We start from the raw sequence: 20,311 nt of genomic DNA on the forward strand, positions 1-20,311 counted from the left end.
CGTTGTATTAGAACGTTTGATCCCATAAGTACATGTCAGGGAAAGAGCCCCCCCTGCTGGCCAGACTAATTTTTCACAAAGGTAGCATATGCTGCCAGGCTCTATAAGGTCAGCGGAATGCGCTACCACCTCCATAAATGAGGTCAAATTCATCATTAAGGTAGGGAATTAATAGCCACTAAAGGTCAGGAGGCCAGTTTATTGCCTCATCCGAAAGATGCTTCTTTTTACAAGGGCCGGATTAAGGTATCATAAAAACAATCGCTACTTTTCAAGGCCCGGAATCTGCTTTGTTAAATGGGGCGGTTTAATGCTTCATCAAAAGCCTTACACCGCAGAAGTCATTTTTGTGTATCTGGACTTTTGGAACCTAAAGTACATGTCAGGGAATGAGCAACCCCTGCTGGCTGGACTAAAACTACCTCCAGCAGTAAGCTAGTTTTCCACAAAGGGTCTTCCATCCATGCACAGAGCACCCTTTGGCCTGCTTAGCTTTAGAGAGTAACCAGAATCTCACTACTGCAAACAACAGATGAACTTGTGCTTTCTGGATGAATGAAGCTGCTCTGATAGAGGGGTAGCGCATCCTGACAGGTTCAATCAGGCCAGCGGAATGTGCTACCACCTCCATAAATGAGGTCAAATTCACCATTAAGGTAGGGAATTAATGACCACAGAAAGTCAGGAGGCCAGTTTAATGCCTCATGCGAAGGACACTCCTTTTTACAGGGGCCGGATTAAGGTTTCATAAAAACATTTGCTCCTTTTCACGGCCTGGAATTCGCCTCGTTGTATTAGGACGTTTGATCAGATAGGTACATGTGAGGGAAAGAGCCCCCCCTGCTGGCCAGACTAGTTTTTCACAGAGGTAGCGCATGCTGCCAGGCTCTATAATGTCGGCGGAATGCGCTACCACCTCCACAAATGAGGTCAAATTCACCATTAAGGTAGGGAATTAATGACCACAGAAAGTCAGGAGGCCAGTTTAATGCCTCATGCGAAGGACACTCCTTTTTACAGGGGCCGGATTAAGGTTTCATCAAAACATTTGCTCCTTTTCACGGCCTGGAATCTGCCTCGTTGTATTAGGACGTTTGATCCCATAGGTACATGTCAGGGAAAGAGCCCCTCCTGCTGGCCAGACTAATTTTTCACAAAGGTAGCATATGCTGCCAGGCTCTATAAGGTCAGCGGAATGCGCTACCACCTCCATAAATGAGGTCAAATTCATCATTAAGGTAGGGAATTAATGACCACTAAAGGTCAGGAGGCCAGTTTATTGCCTCATCCGAAAGATGCTTCTTTTTACAAGGGCCGGATTAAGGTATCATAAAAACAATTGCTGCTTTTCAAGGCCCGGAATCTGCTTTGTTAAATGGGGCGGTTTAATGCTTCATCAAAAGCCTTACACCGCAGAAGTCATTTTTGTGTATCTGGACTTTTGGAACCTAAAGTACATGTCAGGGAATGAGCAACCCCTGCTGGCTGGACTAAAACTATCTAAAGCAGTAAGCTAGTTTTCCACAAAGGGTCTTTCATCCATGCACAGAGCAGGCTTGTGCCTGCTTAGGTTTAGAGAGTAGTCAGAATCTGACTAGTGCAAGCAACAGTTGAACTTGATCTTTTTGAATGAATGAAGCTGCTCTGATAGAGGGGTAGTGCATCCTGACAGGTTCAATAAGGCCAGCGGAATGTGCTACCACCTCCATAAATGAGGTCAAATTCACCAGTAAGGTAGGGAATTAATGACCACAGAAAGTCAGGAGGCCAGTTTAATGCCTCATGAGAAGGACACTCCTTTTTACAGGGGCCGGATTAAGGTTTCATAAAAACATTTGCTCGTTTTCACGGCCTGGAATCCGCCTCGTTGTATTAGGACGTTTGATCAGATAGGTACATGTCAGGGAAAGAGCCCCCCCTGCTGGCCAGACTAATTTTTCACAAAGGTAGCATATGCTGCCAGGCTATATAAGGTCAGCGGAATGCGCTACCACCTCCATAAATGAGATCAAATTCATCATTAAGGTAGGGAATTAATGACCACTAAAGGTCAGGAGGCCAGTTTATTGCCTCATCCGAAAGATGCTTCTTTTTACAAGGCCGGGATTAAGGTTTCATAAAAACATTTGCTCCTTTTCAAGGCCCGGAATCTGCCTCGTTAAATGGGGCGGTTTAATGCTTCATCAAAAGCCTTACACCTCAGAAGTCATTTTTGTATATCTGGACTTTTGAAACCTAAAGTACCTGTCAGGGAATATACACACCCTGTGGGCTGGACTAAAACTACCTCCAGCAGTAAGCTAGTTTTCCACAAAGGGTCTTCCATCCATGCACAGAGCACCCTTGGGCCTGCTTAGCTTTAGAGAGTAACCAGAATCTCACTACTGCAAACAACAGATGAACTTGTGCTTGCTGGATGAATGAAGCTGCTCTGATAGAGGGGTAGCGCATCCTGACAGATTCAATCAGGCCAGCGGAATGTGCTACCACCTCCATAAATGAGGTCAAATTCACCATTAAGGTAGGGAATTAATGACCACAGAAAGTCAGGAGGCCAGTTTAATGCCTCATGCGAAGGACACTCCTTTTTACAGGGGCCGGATTAAGGTTTCATAAAAACATTTGCTCCTTTTCACGGCCTGGAATTCGCCTCGTTGTATTAGGACGTTTGATCAGATAGGTACATGTGAGGGAAAGAGCCCCCCCTGCTGGCCAGACTAGTTTTTCACAGAGGTAGCGCATGCTGCCAGGCTCTATAATGTCGGCGGAATGCGCTACCACCTCCATAAATGAGGTCAAATTCACCATTAAGGTAGGGAATTAATGACCACAGAAAGTCAGGAGGCCAGTTTAATGCCTCATGTGAAGGACACTCCTTTTTACAGGGGCCGGATTAAGGTTTCATAAAAACATTTGCTCCTTTTCACGGCCTGGAATCCGCCTCGTTGTATTAGAACGTTTGATCCCATAAGTACATGTCAGGGAAAGTGCCCCCCCTGCTGGCCAGACTAATTTTTCACAAAGGTAGCATATGCTGCCAGGCTCTATAAGGTCAGCGGAATGCGCTACCACCTCCATAAATGAGGTCAAATTCATCATTAAGGTAGGGAATTAATGACCACTAAAGGTCAGGAGGCCAGTTTATTGCCTCATCCGAAAGATGCTTCTTTTTACAAGGCCGGGATTAAGGTTTCATAAAAACATTTGCTCCTTTTCAAGGCCCGGAATCTGCCTCGTTAAATGGGGCGGTTTAATGCTTCATCAAAAGCCTTACACCTCAGAAGTCATTTTTGTATATCTGGACTTTTGAAACCTAAAGTACCTGTCAGGGAATGTACAAACCCTGTGGGCTGGACTAAAACTACCTCCAGCAGTAAGCTAGTTTTCCACCAAGGGTCTTCCATCCATTCACAGAGCACCCTTGGGTCTGCTTAGCTTTAGAGAGTAACCAGAATCTCACTACTGCAAACAACAGTTGAACTTGTGCTTTCTGGATGAATGAAGCTGCTCTGATAGAGGGGTAGCGCATCCTGACAGGTTCAATCAGGCCAGCGGAATGTGCTACCACCTCCATAAATGAGGTCAAATTCACCATTAAGGTAGGGAATTAATGACCACAGAAAGTCAGGAGGCCAGTTTAATGCCTCATGCGAAGGACACTCCTTTTTACAGGGGCCGGATTAAGGTTTCATAAAAACATTTGCTCCTTTTCACGGCCTGGAATTCGCCTCGTTGTATTAGGACGTTTGATCAGATAGGTACATGTGAGGGAAAGAGCCCCCCCTGCTGGCCAGACTAGTTTTTCACAGAGGTAGCGCATGCTGCCAGGCTCTATAATGTCGGCGGAATGCGCTACCACCTCCATAAATGAGGTCAAATTCACCATTAAGGTAGGGAATTAATGACCACAGAAAGTCAGGAGGCCAGTTTAATGCCTCATGTGAAGGACACTCCTTTTTACAGGGGCCGGATTAAGGTTTCATAAAAACATTTGCTCCTTTTCACGGCCTGGAATCCGCCTCGTTGTATTAGAACGTTTGATCCCATAAGTACATGTCAGGGAAAGTGCCCCCCCTGCTGGCCAGACTAATTTTTCACAAAGGTAGCATATGCTGCCAGGCTCTATAAGGTCAGCGGAATGCGCTACCACCTCCATAAATGAGGTCAAATTCATCATTAAGGTAGGGAATTAATGACCACTAAAGGTCAGGAGGCCAGTTTATTGCCTCATCCGAAAGATGCTTCTTTTTACAAGGCCGGGATTAAGGTTTCATAAAAACATTTGCTCCTTTTCAAGGCCCGGAATCTGCCTCGTTAAATGGGGCGGTTTAATGCTTCATCAAAAGCCTTACACCTCAGAAGTCATTTTTGTATATCTGGACTTTTGAAACCTAAAGTACCTGTCAGGGAATGTACAAACCCTGTGGGCTGGACTAAAACTACCTCCAGCAGTAAGCTAGTTTTCCACCAAGGGTCTTCCATCCATTCACAGAGCACCCTTGGGCCTGCTTAGCTTTAGAGAGTAACCAGAATCTCACTACTGCAAACAACAGTTGAACTTGTGCTTTCTGGATGAATGAAGCTGCTCTGATAGAGGGGTAGCGCATCCTGACAGGTTCAATCAGGCCAGCGGAATGTGCTACCACCTCCATAAATGAGGTCAAATTCACCATTAAGGTAGGGAATTAATGACCACAGAAAGTCAGGAGGCCAGTTTAATGCCTCATGCGAAGGACACTCCTTTTTACAGGGGCCGGATTAAGGTTTCATAAAAACATTTGCTCCTTTTCACGGCCTGGAATCCGCCTCGTTGTATTAGAACGTTTGATCCCATAAGTACATGTCAGGGAAAGTGCCCCCCCTGCTGGCCAGACTAATTTTTCACAAAGGTAGCATATGCTGCCAGGCTCTATAAGGTCAGCGGAATGCGCTACCACCTCCATAAATGAGGTCAAATTCATCATTAAGGTAGGGAATTAATGACCACTAAAGGTCAGGAGGCCAGTTTATTGCCTCATCCGAAAGATGCTTCTTTTTACAAGGCCGGGATTAAGGTTTCATAAAAACATTTGCTCCTTTTCAAGGCCCGGAATCTGCCTCGTTAAATGGGGCGGTTTAATGCTTCATCAAAAGCCTTACACCTCAGAAGTCATTTTTGTATATCTGGACTTTTGAAACCTAAAGTACCTGTCAGGGAATGTACAAACCCTGTGGGCTGGACTAAAACTACCTCCAGCAGTAAGCTAGTTTTCCACCAAGGGTCTTCCATCCATTCACAGAGCACCCTTGGGCCTGCTTAGCTTTAGAGAGTAACCAGAATCTCACTACTGCAAACAACAGTTGAACTTGTGCTTTCCGGATGAATGAAGCTGCTCTGATAGAGGGGTAGCGCATCCTGACAGGTTCAATCAGGCCAGCGGAATGTGCTACCACCTCCATAAATGAGGTCAAATTCACCATTAAGGTAGGGAATTAATGACCACAGAAAGTCAGGAGGCCAGTTTAATGCCTCATGCGAAGGACACTCCTTTTTACAGGGGCCGGATTAAGGTTTCATAAAAACATTTGCTCCTTTTCACGGCCTGGAATTCGCCTCGTTGTATTAGGACGTTTGATCAGATAGGTACATGTGAGGGAAAGAGCCCCCCCTGCTGGCCAGACTAGTTTTTCACAGAGGTAGCGCATGCTGCCAGGCTCTATAAGGTCGGCAGAATGCGCTACCACCTCCATAAATGAGGTCAAATTCACCATTAAGGTAGGGAATTAATGACCACAGAAAGTCAGGAGACCAATTTAATGCCTCATGCGAAGGACACTTCTTTTTACAGGGGCCGGATTAAGGTTTCATAAAAACATTTGCTCCTTTTCACGGCCTGGAATCCGCCTCGTTGTATTAGAACGTTTGATCCCATAAGTACATGTCAGGGAAAGTGCCCCCCCTGCTGGCCAGACTAATTTTTCACAAAGGTAGCATATGCTGCCAGGCTCTATAAGGTCAGCGGAATGCGCTACCACCTCCATAAATGAGGTCAAATTCATCATTAAGGTAGGGAATTAATGACCACTAAAGGTCAGGAGGCCAGTTTATTGCCTCATCCGAAAGATGCTTCTTTTTACAAGGCCGGGATTAAGGTTTCATAAAAACATTTGCTCCTTTTCAAGGCCCGGAATCTGCCTCGTTAAATGGGGCGGTTTAATGCTTCATCAAAAGCCTTACACCTCAGAAGTCATTTTTGTATATCTGGACTTTTGAAACCTAAAGTACCTGTCAGGGAATGTACAAACCCTGTGGGCTGGACTAAAACTACCTCCAGCAGTAAGCTAGTTTTCCACCAAGGGTCTTCCATCCATTCACAGAGCACCCTTGGGTCTGCTTAGCTTTAGAGAGTAACCAGAATCTCACTACTGCAAACAACAGTTGAACTTGTGCTTTCTGGATGAATGAAGCTGCTCTGATAGAGGGGTAGCGCATCCTGACAGGTTCAATCAGGCCAGCGGAATGTGCTACCACCTCCATAAATGAGGTCAAATTCACCATTAAGGTAGGGAATTAATGACCACAGAAAGTCAGGAGGCCAGTTTAATGCCTCATGCGAAGGACACTCCTTTTTACAGGGGCCGGATTAAGGTTTCATAAAAACATTTGCTCCTTTTCACGGCCTGGAATTCGCCTCGTTGTATTAGGACGTTTGATCAGATAGGTACATGTGAGGGAAAGAGCCCCCCCTGCTGGCCAGACTAGTTTTTCACAGAGGTAGCGCATGCTGCCAGGCTCTATAATGTCGGCGGAATGCGCTACCACCTCCATAAATGAGGTCAAATTCACCATTAAGGTAGGGAATTAATGACCACAGAAAGTCAGGAGGCCAGTTTAATGCCTCATGTGAAGGACACTCCTTTTTACAGGGGCCGGATTAAGGTTTCATAAAAACATTTGCTCCTTTTCACGGCCTGGAATCCGCCTCGTTGTATTAGAACGTTTGATCCCATAAGTACATGTCAGGGAAAGTGCCCCCCCTGCTGGCCAGACTAATTTTTCACAAAGGTAGCATATGCTGCCAGGCTCTATAAGGTCAGCGGAATGCGCTACCACCTCCATAAATGAGGTCAAATTCATCATTAAGGTAGGGAATTAATGACCACTAAAGGTCAGGAGGCCAGTTTATTGCCTCATCCGAAAGATGCTTCTTTTTACAAGGCCGGGATTAAGGTTTCATAAAAACATTTGCTCCTTTTCAAGGCCCGGAATCTGCCTCGTTAAATGGGGCGGTTTAATGCTTCATCAAAAGCCTTACACCTCAGAAGTCATTTTTGTATATCTGGACTTTTGAAACCTAAAGTACCTGTCAGGGAATGTACAAACCCTGTGGGCTGGACTAAAACTACCTCCAGCAGTAAGCTAGTTTTCCACCAAGGGTCTTCCATCCATTCACAGAGCACCCTTGGGCCTGCTTAGCTTTAGAGAGTAACCAGAATCTCACTACTGCAAACAACAGTTGAACTTGTGCTTTCTGGATGAATGAAGCTGCTCTGATAGAGGGGTAGCGCATCCTGACAGGTTCAATCAGGCCAGCGGAATGTGCTACCACCTCCATAAATGAGGTCAAATTCACCATTAAGGTAGGGAATTAATGACCACAGAAAGTCAGGAGGCCAGTTTAATGCCTCATGCGAAGGACACTCCTTTTTACAGGGGCCGGATTAAGGTTTCATAAAAACATTTGCTCCTTTTCACGGCCTGGAATCCGCCTCGTTGTATTAGAACGTTTGATCCCATAAGTACATGTCAGGGAAAGTGCCCCCCCTGCTGGCCAGACTAATTTTTCACAAAGGTAGCATATGCTGCCAGGCTCTATAAGGTCAGCGGAATGCGCTACCACCTCCATAAATGAGGTCAAATTCATCATTAAGGTAGGGAATTAATGACCACTAAAGGTCAGGAGGCCAGTTTATTGCCTCATCCGAAAGATGCTTCTTTTTACAAGGCCGGGATTAAGGTTTCATAAAAACATTTGCTCCTTTTCAAGGCCCGGAATCTGCCTCGTTAAATGGGGCGGTTTAATGCTTCATCAAAAGCCTTACACCTCAGAAGTCATTTTTGTATATCTGGACTTTTGAAACCTAAAGTACCTGTCAGGGAATGTACAAACCCTGTGGGCTGGACTAAAACTACCTCCAGCAGTAAGCTAGTTTTCCACCAAGGGTCTTCCATCCATTCACAGAGCACCCTTGGGCCTGCTTAGCTTTAGAGAGTAACCAGAATCTCACTACTGCAAACAACAGTTGAACTTGTGCTTTCCGGATGAATGAAGCTGCTCTGATAGAGGGGTAGCGCATCCTGACAGGTTCAATCAGGCCAGCGGAATGTGCTACCACCTCCATAAATGAGGTCAAATTCACCATTAAGGTAGGGAATTAATGACCACAGAAAGTCAGGAGGCCAGTTTAATGCCTCATGCGAAGGACACTCCTTTTTACAGGGGCCGGATTAAGGTTTCATAAAAACATTTGCTCCTTTTCACGGCCTGGAATTCGCCTCGTTGTATTAGGACGTTTGATCAGATAGGTACATGTGAGGGAAAGAGCCCCCCCTGCTGGCCAGACTAGTTTTTCACAGAGGTAGCGCATGCTGCCAGGCTCTATAAGGTCGGCAGAATGCGCTACCACCTCCATAAATGAGGTCAAATTCACCATTAAGGTAGGGAATTAATGACCACAGAAAGTCAGGAGACCAATTTAATGCCTCATGCGAAGGACACTTCTTTTTACAGGGGCCGGATTAAGGTTTCATAAAAACATTTGCTCCTTTTCACGGCCTGGAATCCGCCTCGTTGTATTAGAACGTTTGATCCCATAAGTACATGTCAGGGAAAGAGCCCCCCCTGCTGGCCAGACTAATTTTTCACAAAGGTAGCATATGCTGCCAGGCTCTATAAGGTCAGCGGAATGCGCTACCACCTCCATAAATGAGGTCAAATTCATCATTAAGGTAGGGAATTAATAGCCACTAAAGGTCAGGAGGCCAGTTTATTGCCTCATCCGAAAGATGCTTCTTTTTACAAGGGCCGGATTAAGGTATCATAAAAACAATCGCTACTTTTCAAGGCCCGGAATCTGCTTTGTTAAATGGGGCGGTTTAATGCTTCATCAAAAGCCTTACACCGCAGAAGTCATTTTTGTGTATCTGGACTTTTGGAACCTAAAGTACATGTCAGGGAATGAGCAACCCCTGCTGGCTGGACTAAAACTACCTCCAGCAGTAAGCTAGTTTTCCACAAAGGGTCTTCCATCCATGCACAGAGCACCCTTTGGCCTGCTTAGCTTTAGAGAGTAACCAGAATCTCACTACTGCAAACAACAGATGAACTTGTGCTTTCTGGATGAATGAAGCTGCTCTGATAGAGGGGTAGCGCATCCTGACAGGTTCAATCAGGCCAGCGGAATGTGCTACCACCTCCATAAATGAGGTCAAATTCACCATTAAGGTAGGGAATTAATGACCACAGAAAGTCAGGAGGCCAGTTTAATGCCTCATGCGAAGGACACTCCTTTTTACAGGGGCCGGATTAAGGTTTCATAAAAACATTTGCTCCTTTTCACGGCCTGGAATTCGCCTCGTTGTATTAGGACGTTTGATCAGATAGGTACATGTGAGGGAAAGAGCCCCCCCTGCTGGCCAGACTAGTTTTTCACAGAGGTAGCGCATGCTGCCAGGCTCTATAATGTCGGCGGAATGCGCTACCACCTCCACAAATGAGGTCAAATTCACCATTAAGGTAGGGAATTAATGACCACAGAAAGTCAGGAGGCCAGTTTAATGCCTCATGCGAAGGACACTCCTTTTTACAGGGGCCGGATTAAGGTTTCATCAAAACATTTGCTCCTTTTCACGGCCTGGAATCTGCCTCGTTGTATTAGGACGTTTGATCCCATAGGTACATGTCAGGGAAAGAGCCCCTCCTGCTGGCCAGACTAATTTTTCACAAAGGTAGCATATGCTGCCAGGCTCTATAAGGTCAGCGGAATGCGCTACCACCTCCATAAATGAGGTCAAATTCATCATTAAGGTAGGGAATTAATGACCACTAAAGGTCAGGAGGCCAGTTTATTGCCTCATCCGAAAGATGCTTCTTTTTACAAGGGCCGGATTAAGGTATCATAAAAACAATTGCTGCTTTTCAAGGCCCGGAATCTGCTTTGTGAAATGGGGCGGTTTAATGCTTCATCAAAAGCCTTACACCGCAGAAGTCATTTTTGTGTATCTGGACTTTTGGAACCTAAAGTACATGTCAGGGAATGAGCAACCCCTGCTGGCTGGACTAAAACTATCTAAAGCAGTAAGCTAGTTTTCCACAAAGGGTCTTTCATCCATGCACAGAGCAGGCTTGTGCCTGCTTAGGTTTAGAGAGTAGTCAGAATCTGACTAGTGCAAGCAACAGTTGAACTTGATCTTTTTGAATGAATGAAGCTGCTCTGATAGAGGGGTAGTGCATCCTGACAGGTTCAATAAGGCCAGCGGAATGTGCTACCACCTCCATAAATGAGGTCAAATTCACCAGTAAGGTAGGGAATTAATGACCACAGAAAGTCAGGAGGCCAGTTTAATGCCTCATGAGAAGGACACTCCTTTTTACAGGGGCCGGATTAAGGTTTCATAAAAACATTTGCTCGTTTTCACGGCCTGGAATCCGCCTCGTTGTATTAGGACGTTTGATCAGATAGGTACATGTCAGGGAAAGAGCCCCCCCTGCTGGCCAGACTAATTTTTCACAAAGGTAGCATATGCTGCCAGGCTATATAAGGTCAGCGGAATGCGCTACCACCTCCATAAATGAGATCAAATTCATCATTAAGGTAGGGAATTAATGACCACTAAAGGTCAGGAGGCCAGTTTATTGCCTCATCCGAAAGATGCTTCTTTTTACAAGGCCGGGATTAAGGTTTCATAAAAACATTTGCTCCTTTTCAAGGCCCGGAATCTGCCTCGTTAAATGGGGCGGTTTAATGCTTCATCAAAAGCCTTACACCTCAGAAGTCATTTTTGTATATCTGGACTTTTGAAACCTAAAGTACCTGTCAGGGAATGTACAAACCCTGTGGGCTGGACTAAAACTACCTCCAGCAGTAAGCTAGTTTTCCACCAAGGGTCTTCCATCCATTCACAGAGCACCCTTGGGTCTGCTTAGCTTTAGAGAGTAACCAGAATCTCACTACTGCAAACAACAGTTGAACTTGTGCTTTCTGGATGAATGAAGCTGCTCTGATAGAGGGGTAGCGCATCCTGACAGGTTCAATCAGGCCAGCGGAATGTGCTACCACCTCCATAAATGAGGTCAAATTCACCATTAAGGTAGGGAATTAATGACCACAGAAAGTCAGGAGGCCAGTTTAATGCCTCATGCGAAGGACACTCCTTTTTACAGGGGCCGGATTAAGGTTTCATAAAAACATTTGCTCCTTTTCACGGCCTGGAATTCGCCTCGTTGTATTAGGACGTTTGATCAGATAGGTACATGTGAGGGAAAGAGCCCCCCCTGCTGGCCAGACTAGTTTTTCACAGAGGTAGCGCATGCTGCCAGGCTCTATAAGGTCGGCGGAATGCGCTACCACCTCCATAAATGAGGTCAAATTCACCATTAAGGTAGGGAATTAATGACCACAGAAAGTCAGGAGACCAATTTAATGCCTCATGCGAAGGACACTTCTTTTTACAGGGGCCGGATTAAGGTTTCATAAAAACATTTGCTCCTTTTCACGGCCTGGAATCCGCCTCGTTGTATTAGAACGTTTGATCCCATAAGTACATGTCAGGGAAAGTGCCCCCCCTGCTGGCCAGACTAATTTTTCACAAAGGTAGCATATGCTGCCAGGCTCTATAAGGTCAGCGGAATGCGCTACCACCTCCATAAATGAGGTCAAATTCATCATTAAGGTAGGGAATTAATGACCACTAAAGGTCAGGAGGCCAGTTTATTGCCTCATCCGAAAGATGCTTCTTTTTACAAGGCCGGGATTAAGGTTTCATAAAAACATTTGCTCCTTTTCAAGGCCCGGAATCTGCCTCGTTAAATGGGGCGGTTTAATGCTTCATCAAAAGCCTTACACCTCAGAAGTCATTTTTGTATATCTGGACTTTTGAAACCTAAAGTACCTGTCAGGGAATGTACAAACCCTGTGGGCTGGACTAAAACTACCTCCAGCAGTAAGCTAGTTTTCCACCAAGGGTCTTCCATCCATTCACAGAGCACCCTTGGGCCTGCTTAGCTTTAGAGAGTAACCAGAATCTCACTACTGCAAACAACAGTTTAACTTGTGCTTTCTGGATGAATGAAGCTGCTCTGATAGAGGGGTAGCGCATCCTGACAGGTTCAATCAGGCCAGCGGAATGTGCTACCACCTCCATAAATGAGGTCAAATTCACCATTAAGGTAGGGAATTAATGACCACAGAAAGTCAGGAGGCCAGTTTAATGCCTCATGCGAAGGACACTCCTTTTTACAGGGGCCGGATTAAGGTTTCATAAAAACATTTGCTCCTTTTCACGGCCTGGAATTCGCCTCGTTGTATTAGGACGTTTGATCAGATAGGTACATGTGAGGGAAAGAGCCCCCCCTGCTGGCCAGACTAGTTTTTCACAGAGGTAGCGCATGCTGCCAGGCTCTATAAGGTCGGCGGAATGCGCTACCACCTCCATAAATGAGGTCAAATTCACCATTAAGGTAGGGAATTAATGACCACAGAAAGTCAGGAGACCAATTTAATGCCTCATGCGAAGGACACTTCTTTTTACAGGGGCCGGATTAAGGTTTCATAAAAACATTTGCTCCTTTTCACGGCCTGGAATCCGCCTCGTTGTATTAGAACGTTTGATCCCATAAGTACATGTCAGGGAAAGAGCCCCCCCTGCTGGCCAGACTAATTTTTCACAAAGGTAGCATATGCTGCCAGGCTCTATAAGGTCAGCGGAATGCGCTACCACCTCCATAAATGAGGTCAAATTCATCATTAAGGTAGGGAATTAATAGCCACTAAAGGTCAGGAGGCCAGTTTATTGCCTCATCCGAAAGATGCTTCTTTTTACAAGGGCCGGATTAAGGTATCATAAAAACAATCGCTACTTTTCAAGGCCCGGAATCTGCTTTGTTAAATGGGGCGGTTTAATGCTTCATCAAAAGCCTTACACCGCAGAAGTCAATTTTGTGTATCTGGACTTTTGGAACCTAAAGTACATGTCAGGGAATGAGCAACCCCTGCTGGCTGGACTAAAACTATCTAAAGCAGTAAGCTAGTTTTCCACAAAGGGTCTTCCATCCATGCACAGAGCAGGCTTGTGCCTGCTTAGCTTTAGAGAGTAGTCAGAATCTGACTAGTGCAAGCAACAGTTGAACTTGATCTTTTTGAATGAATGAAGCTGCTCTGATAGAGGGGTAGTGCATCCTGACAGGTTCAATAAGGCCAGCGGAATGTGCTACCACCTCCATAAATGAGGTCAAATTCACCAGTAAGGTAGGGAATTAATGACCACAGAAAGTCAGGAGGCCAGTTTAATGCCTCATGCGAAGGACACTCCTTTTTAAAGGGGCCGGATTAAGGTTTCATAAAAACATTTGCTCCTTTTCACGGCCTGGAATCTGCTTCGTTGTATTAGGACGTTTGATCCCATAGGTACATGTCAGGGAAAGAGCCCCTCCTGCTGGCCAGACTAATTTTTCACAAAGGTAGCATATGCTGCCAGGCTCTATAAGGTCAGCGGAATGCGCTACCACCTCCATAAATTAGGGTAAATTCACCATTAAAGTAGGGAATTAATGACCACAGAAAGTCAGGAGACCAATTTAATGCCTCACGCGAAGGACACTTCTTTTTACAGGGGCCGGATTAAGGTTTCATAAAAACATTTGCTCCTTTTCACGGCCTGGAATCCGCCTCGTTGTATTAGAACGTTTGATCCCATAAGTACATGTCAGGGAAAGAGCCCCCCCTGCTGGCCAGACTAATTTTTCACAAAGGTAGCATATGCTGCCAGGCTCTATAAGGTCAGCGGAATGCGCTACCACCTCCATAAATGAGGTCAAATTCATCATTAAGGTAGGGAATTAATGACCACTAAAGGTCAGGAGGCCAGTTTATTGCCTCATCCGAAAGATGCTTCTTTTTACAAGGGCTGGATTAAGGTATCATAAAAACAATTGCTCCTTTTCAAGGCCCGGAATCTGCCTCGTTAAATGGGGCGGTTTAATGCTTCATCAAAAGCCTTACACCTCAGAAGTCATTTTTGAATATCTGGACTTTTGAAACCTAAAGTACCTGTCAGGGAATGTACAAACCCTGTGGGCTGGACTAAAACTACCTCCAGCAGTAAGCTAGTTTTCCACAAAGGGTCTTCCATCCATGCACAGAGCACCCTTGGGCCTGCTTAGCTTTAGAGAGTAACCAGAATCTCACTACTGCAAACAACAGATGAACTTGTGCTTGCTGGATGAATGAAGCCTGGAATTCGCCTCGTTGTATTAGGACGTTTGATCAGATAGGTACATGTGAGGGAAAGAGCCCCCCCTGCTGGCCAGACTAGTTTTTCACAGAGGTAGCGCATGCTGCCAGGCTCTATAATGTCGGCGGAATGCGCTACCACCTCCATAAATGAGGTCAAATTCATCATTAAGGTAGGGAATTAATAGCCACTAAAGGTCAGGAGGCCAGTTTATTGCCTCATCCGAAAGATGCTTCTTTTTACAAGGGCCGGATTAAGGTATCATAAAAACAATCGCTACTTTTCAAGGCCCGGAATCTGCTTTGTTAAATGGGGCGGTTTAATGCTTCATCAAAAGCCTTACACCGCAGAAGTCATTTTTGTGTATCTGGACTTTTGGAACCTAAAGTACATGTCAGGGAATGAGCAACCCCTGCTGGCTGGACTAAAACTATCTAAAGCAGTAAGCTAGTTTTCCACAAAGGGTCTTCCATCCATGCACAGAGCAGGCTTGTGCCTGCTTAGCTTTAGAGAGTAGTCAGAATCTGACTAGTGCAAGCAACAGTTGAACTTGATCTTTTTGAATGAATGAAGCTGCTCTGATAGAGGGGTAGTGCATCCTGACAGGTTCAATAAGGCCAGCGGAATGTGCTACCACCTCCATAAATGAGGTCAAATTCACCAGTAAGGTAGGGAATTAATGACCACAGAAAGTCAGGAGGCCAGTTTAATGCCTCATGCGAAGGACACTCCTTTTTACAGGGGCCGGATTAAGGTTTCATAAAAACATTTGCTCCTTTTCACGGCCTGGAATTCGCCTCGTTGTATTAGGACGTTTGATCAGATAGGTACATGTGAGGGAAAGAGCCCCCCCTGCTGGCCAGACTAGTTTTTCACAGAGGTAGCGCATGCTGCCAGGCTCTATAAGGTCGGCGGAATGCGCTACCACCTCCATAAATGAGGTCAAATTCACCATTAAGGTAGGGAATTAATGACCACAGAAAGTCAGGAGACCAATTTAATGCCTCATGCGAAGGACACTTCTTTTTACAGGGGCCGGATTAAGGTTTCATAAAAACATTTGCTCCTTTTCACGGCCTGGAATCCGCCTCGTTGTATTAGAACGTTTGATCCCATAAGTACATGTCAGGGAAAGAGCCCCCCCTGCTGGCCAGACTAATTTTTCACAAAGGTAGCATATGCTGCCAGGCTCTATAAGGTCAGCGGAATGCGCTACCACCTCCATAAATGAGGTCAAATTCATCATTAAGGTAGGGAATTAATAGCCACTAAAGGTCAGGAGGCCAGTTTATTGCCTCATCCGAAAGATGCTTCTTTTTACAAGGGCCGGATTAAGGTATCATAAAAACAATCGCTACTTTTCAAGGCCCGGAATCTGCTTTGTTAAATGGGGCGGTTTAATGCTTCATCAAAAGCCTTACACCGCAGAAGTCATTTTTGTGTATCTGGACTTTTGGAACCTAAAGTACATGTCAGGGAATGAGCAACCCCTGCTGGCTGGACTAAAACTACCTCCAGCAGTAAGCTAGTTTTCCACAAAGGGTCTTCCATCCATGCACAGAGCACCCTTTGGCCTGCTTAGCTTTAGAGAGTAACCAGAATCTCACTACTGCAAACAACAGATGAACTTGTGCTTTCTGGATGAATGAAGCTGCTCTGATAGAGGGGTAGCGCATCCTGACAGGTTCAATCAGGCCAGCGGAATGTGCTACCACCTCCATAAATGAGGTCAAATTCACCATTAAGGTAGGGAATTAATGACCACAGAAAGTCAGGAGGCCAGTTTAATGCCTCATGCGAAGGACACTCCTTTTTACAGGGGCCGGATTAAGGTTTCATCAAAACATTTGCTCCTTTTCACGGCCTGGAATTCGCCTCGTTGTATTAGGACGTTTGATCAGATAGGTACATGTGAGGGAAAGAGCCCCCCCTGCTGGCCAGACTAGTTTTTCACAGAGGTAGCGCATGCTGCCAGGCTCTATAAGGTCGGCGGAATGCGCTACCACCTCCATAAATGAGGTCAAATTCACCATTAAGGTAGGGAATTAATGACCACAGAAAGTCAGGAGACCAATTTAATGCCTCATGCGAAGGACACTTCTTTTTACAGGGGCCGGATTAAGGTTTCATGAAAACATTTGCTCCTTTTCACGGCCTGGAATCCGCCTCGTTGTATTAGAACGTTTGATCCCATAAGTACATGTCAGGGAAAGTGCCCCCCCTGCTGGCCAGACTAATTTTTCACAAAGGTAGCATATGCTGCCAGGCTCTATAAGGTCAGCGGAATGCGCTACCACCTCCATAAATGAGGTCAAATTCATCATTAAGGTAGGGAATTAATGACCACTAAAGGTCAGGAGGCCAGTTTATTGCCTCATCCGAAAGATGCTTCTTTTTACAAGGCCGGGATTAAGGTTTCATAAAAACATTTGCTCCTTTTCAAGGCCCGGAATCTGCCTCGTTAAATGGGGCGGTTTAATGCTTCATCAAAAGCCTTACACCTCAGAAGTCATTTTTGTATATCTGGACTTTTGAAACCTAAAGTACCTGTCAGGGAATGTACAAACCCTGTGGGCTGGACTAAAACTACCTCCAGCAGTAAGCTAGTTTTCCACCAAGGGTCTTCCATCCATTCACAGAGCACCCTTGGGCCTGCTTAGCTTTAGAGAGTAACCAGAATCTCACTACTGCAAACAACAGTTGAACTTGTGCTTTCCGGATGAATGAAGCTGCTCTGATAGAGGGGTAGCGCATCCTGACAGGTTCAATCAGGCCAGCGGAATGTGCTACCACCTCCATAAATGAGGTCAAATTCACCATTAAGGTAGGGAATTAATGACCACAGAAAGTCAGGAGGCCAGTTTAATGCCTCATGCGAAGGACACTCCTTTTTACAGGGGCCGGATTAAGGTTTCATAAAAACATTTGCTCCTTTTCACGGCCTGGAATTCGCCTCGTTGTATTAGGACGTTTGATCAGATAGGTACATGTGAGGGAAAGAGCCCCCCCTGCTGGCCAGACTAGTTTTTCACAGAGGTAGCGCATGCTGCCAGGCTCTATAAGGTCGGCGGAATGCGCTACCACCTCCATAAATGAGGTCAAATTCACCATTAAGGTAGGGAATTAATGACCACAGAAAGTCAGGAGACCAATTTAATGCCTCATGCGAAGGACACTTCTTTTTACAGGGGCCGGATTAAGGTTTCATAAAAACATTTGCTCCTTTTCACGGCCTGGAATCCGCCTCGTTGTATTAGAACGTTTGATCCCATAAGTACATGTCAGGGAAAGAGCCCCCCCTGCTGGCCAGACTAATTTTTCACAAAGGTAGCATATGCTGCCAGGCTCTATAAGGTCAGCGGAATGCGCTACCACCTCCATAAATGAGGTCAAATTCATCATTAAGGTAGGGAATTAATAGCCACTAAAGGTCAGGAGGCCAGTTTATTGCCTCATCCGAAAGATGCTTCTTTTTACAAGGGCCGGATTAAGGTATCATAAAAACAATCGCTACTTTTCAAGGCCCGGAATCTGCTTTGTTAAATGGGGCGGTTTAATGCTTCATCAAAAGCCTTACACCGCAGAAGTCATTTTTGTGTATCTGGACTTTTGGAACCTAAAGTACATGTCAGGGAATGAGCAACCCCTGCTGGCTGGACTAAAACTACCTCCAGCAGTAAGCTAGTTTTCCACAAAGGGTCTTCCATCCATGCACAGAGCACCCTTTGGCCTGCTTAGCTTTAGAGAGTAACCAGAATCTCACTACTGCAAACAACAGATGAACTTGTGCTTTCTGGATGAATGAAGCTGCTCTGATAGAGGGGTAGCGCATCCTGACAGGTTCAATCAGGCCAGCGGAATGTGCTACCACCTCCATAAATGAGGTCAAATTCACCATTAAGGTAGGGAATTAATGACCACAGAAAGTCAGGAGGCCAGTTTAATGCCTCATGCGAAGGACACTCCTTTTTACAGGGGCCGGATTAAGGTTTCATAAAAACATTTGCTCCTTTTCACGGCCTGGAATTCGCCTCGTTGTATTAGGACGTTTGATCAGATAGGTACATGTGAGGGAAAGAGCCCCCCCTGCTGGCCAGACTAGTTTTTCACAGAGGTAGCGCATGCTGCCAGGCTCTATAATGTCGGCGGAATGCGCTACCACCTCCACAAATGAGGTCAAATTCACCATTAAGGTAGGGAATTAATGACCACAGAAAGTCAGGAGGCCAGTTTAATGCCTCATGCGAAGGACACTCCTTTTTACAGGGGCCGGATTAAGGTTTCATCAAAACATTTGCTCCTTTTCACGGCCTGGAATCTGCCTCGTTGTATTAGGACGTTTGATCCCATAGGTACATGTCAGGGAAAGAGCCCCTCCTGCTGGCCAGACTAATTTTTCACAAAGGTAGCATATGCTGCCAGGCTCTATAAGGTCAGCGGAATGCGCTACCACCTCCATAAATGAGGTCAAATTCATCATTAAGGTAGGGAATTAATGACCACTAAAGGTCAGGAGGCCAGTTTATTGCCTCATCCGAAAGATGCTTCTTTTTACAAGGGCCGGATTAAGGTATCATAAAAACAATTGCTGCTTTTCAAGGCCCGGAATCTGCTTTGTTAAATGGGGCGGTTTAATGCTTCATCAAAAGCCTTACACCGCAGAAGTCATTTTTGTGTATCTGGACTTTTGGAACCTAAAGTACATGTCAGGGAATGAGCAACCCCTGCTGGCTGGACTAAAACTATCTAAAGCAGTAAGCTAGTTTTCCACAAAGGGTCTTTCATCCATGCACAGAGCAGGCTTGTGCCTGCTTAGGTTTAGAGAGTAGTCAGAATCTGACTAGTGCAAGCAACAGTTGAACTTGATCTTTTTGAATGAATGAAGCTGCTCTGATAGAGGGGTAGTGCATCCTGACAGGTTCAATAAGGCCAGCGGAATGTGCTACCACCTCCATAAATGAGGTCAAATTCACCAGTAAGGTAGGGAATTAATGACCACAGAAAGTCAGGAGGCCAGTTTAATGCCTCATGAGAAGGACACTCCTTTTTACAGGGGCCGGATTAAGGTTTCATAAAAACATTTGCTCGTTTTCACGGCCTGGAATCCGCCTCGTTGTATTAGGACGTTTGATCAGATAGGTACATGTCAGGGAAAGAGCCCCCCCTGCTGGCCAGACTAATTTTTCACAAAGGTAGCATATGCTGCCAGGCTATATAAGGTCAGCGGAATGCGCTACCACCTCCATAAATGAGATCAAATTCATCATTAAGGTAGGGAATTAATGACCACTAAAGGTCAGGAGGCCAGTTTATTGCCTCATCCGAAAGATGCTTCTTTTTACAAGGCCGGGATTAAGGTTTCATAAAAACATTTGCTCCTTTTCAAGGCCCGGAATCTGCCTCGTTAAATGGGGCGGTTTAATGCTTCATCAAAAGCCTTACACCTCAGAAGTCATTTTTGTATATCTGGACTTTTGAAACCTAAAGTACCTGTCAGGGAATATACACACCCTGTGGGCTGGACTAAAACTACCTCCAGCAGTAAGCTAGTTTTCCACAAAGGGTCTTCCATCCATGCACAGAGCACCCTTGGGTCTGCTTAGCTTTAGAGAGTAACCAGAATCTCACTACTGCAAACAACAGTTGAACTTGTGCTTTCTGGATGAATGAAGCTGCTCTGATAGAGGGGTAGCGCATCCTGACAGGTTCAATCAGGCCAGCGGAATGTGCTACCACCTCCATAAATGAGGTCAAATTCACCATTAAGGTAGGGAATTAATGACCACAGAAAGTCAGGAGGCCAGTTTAATGCCTCATGCG

The sequence above is a fragment of the Garra rufa genome, unplaced genomic scaffold, assembly GCF_049309525.1.
Source record: "Garra rufa unplaced genomic scaffold, GarRuf1.0 hap1_unplaced_001, whole genome shotgun sequence".
Classification (NCBI taxonomy): Eukaryota; Metazoa; Chordata; class Actinopteri; order Cypriniformes; family Cyprinidae; genus Garra; species Garra rufa.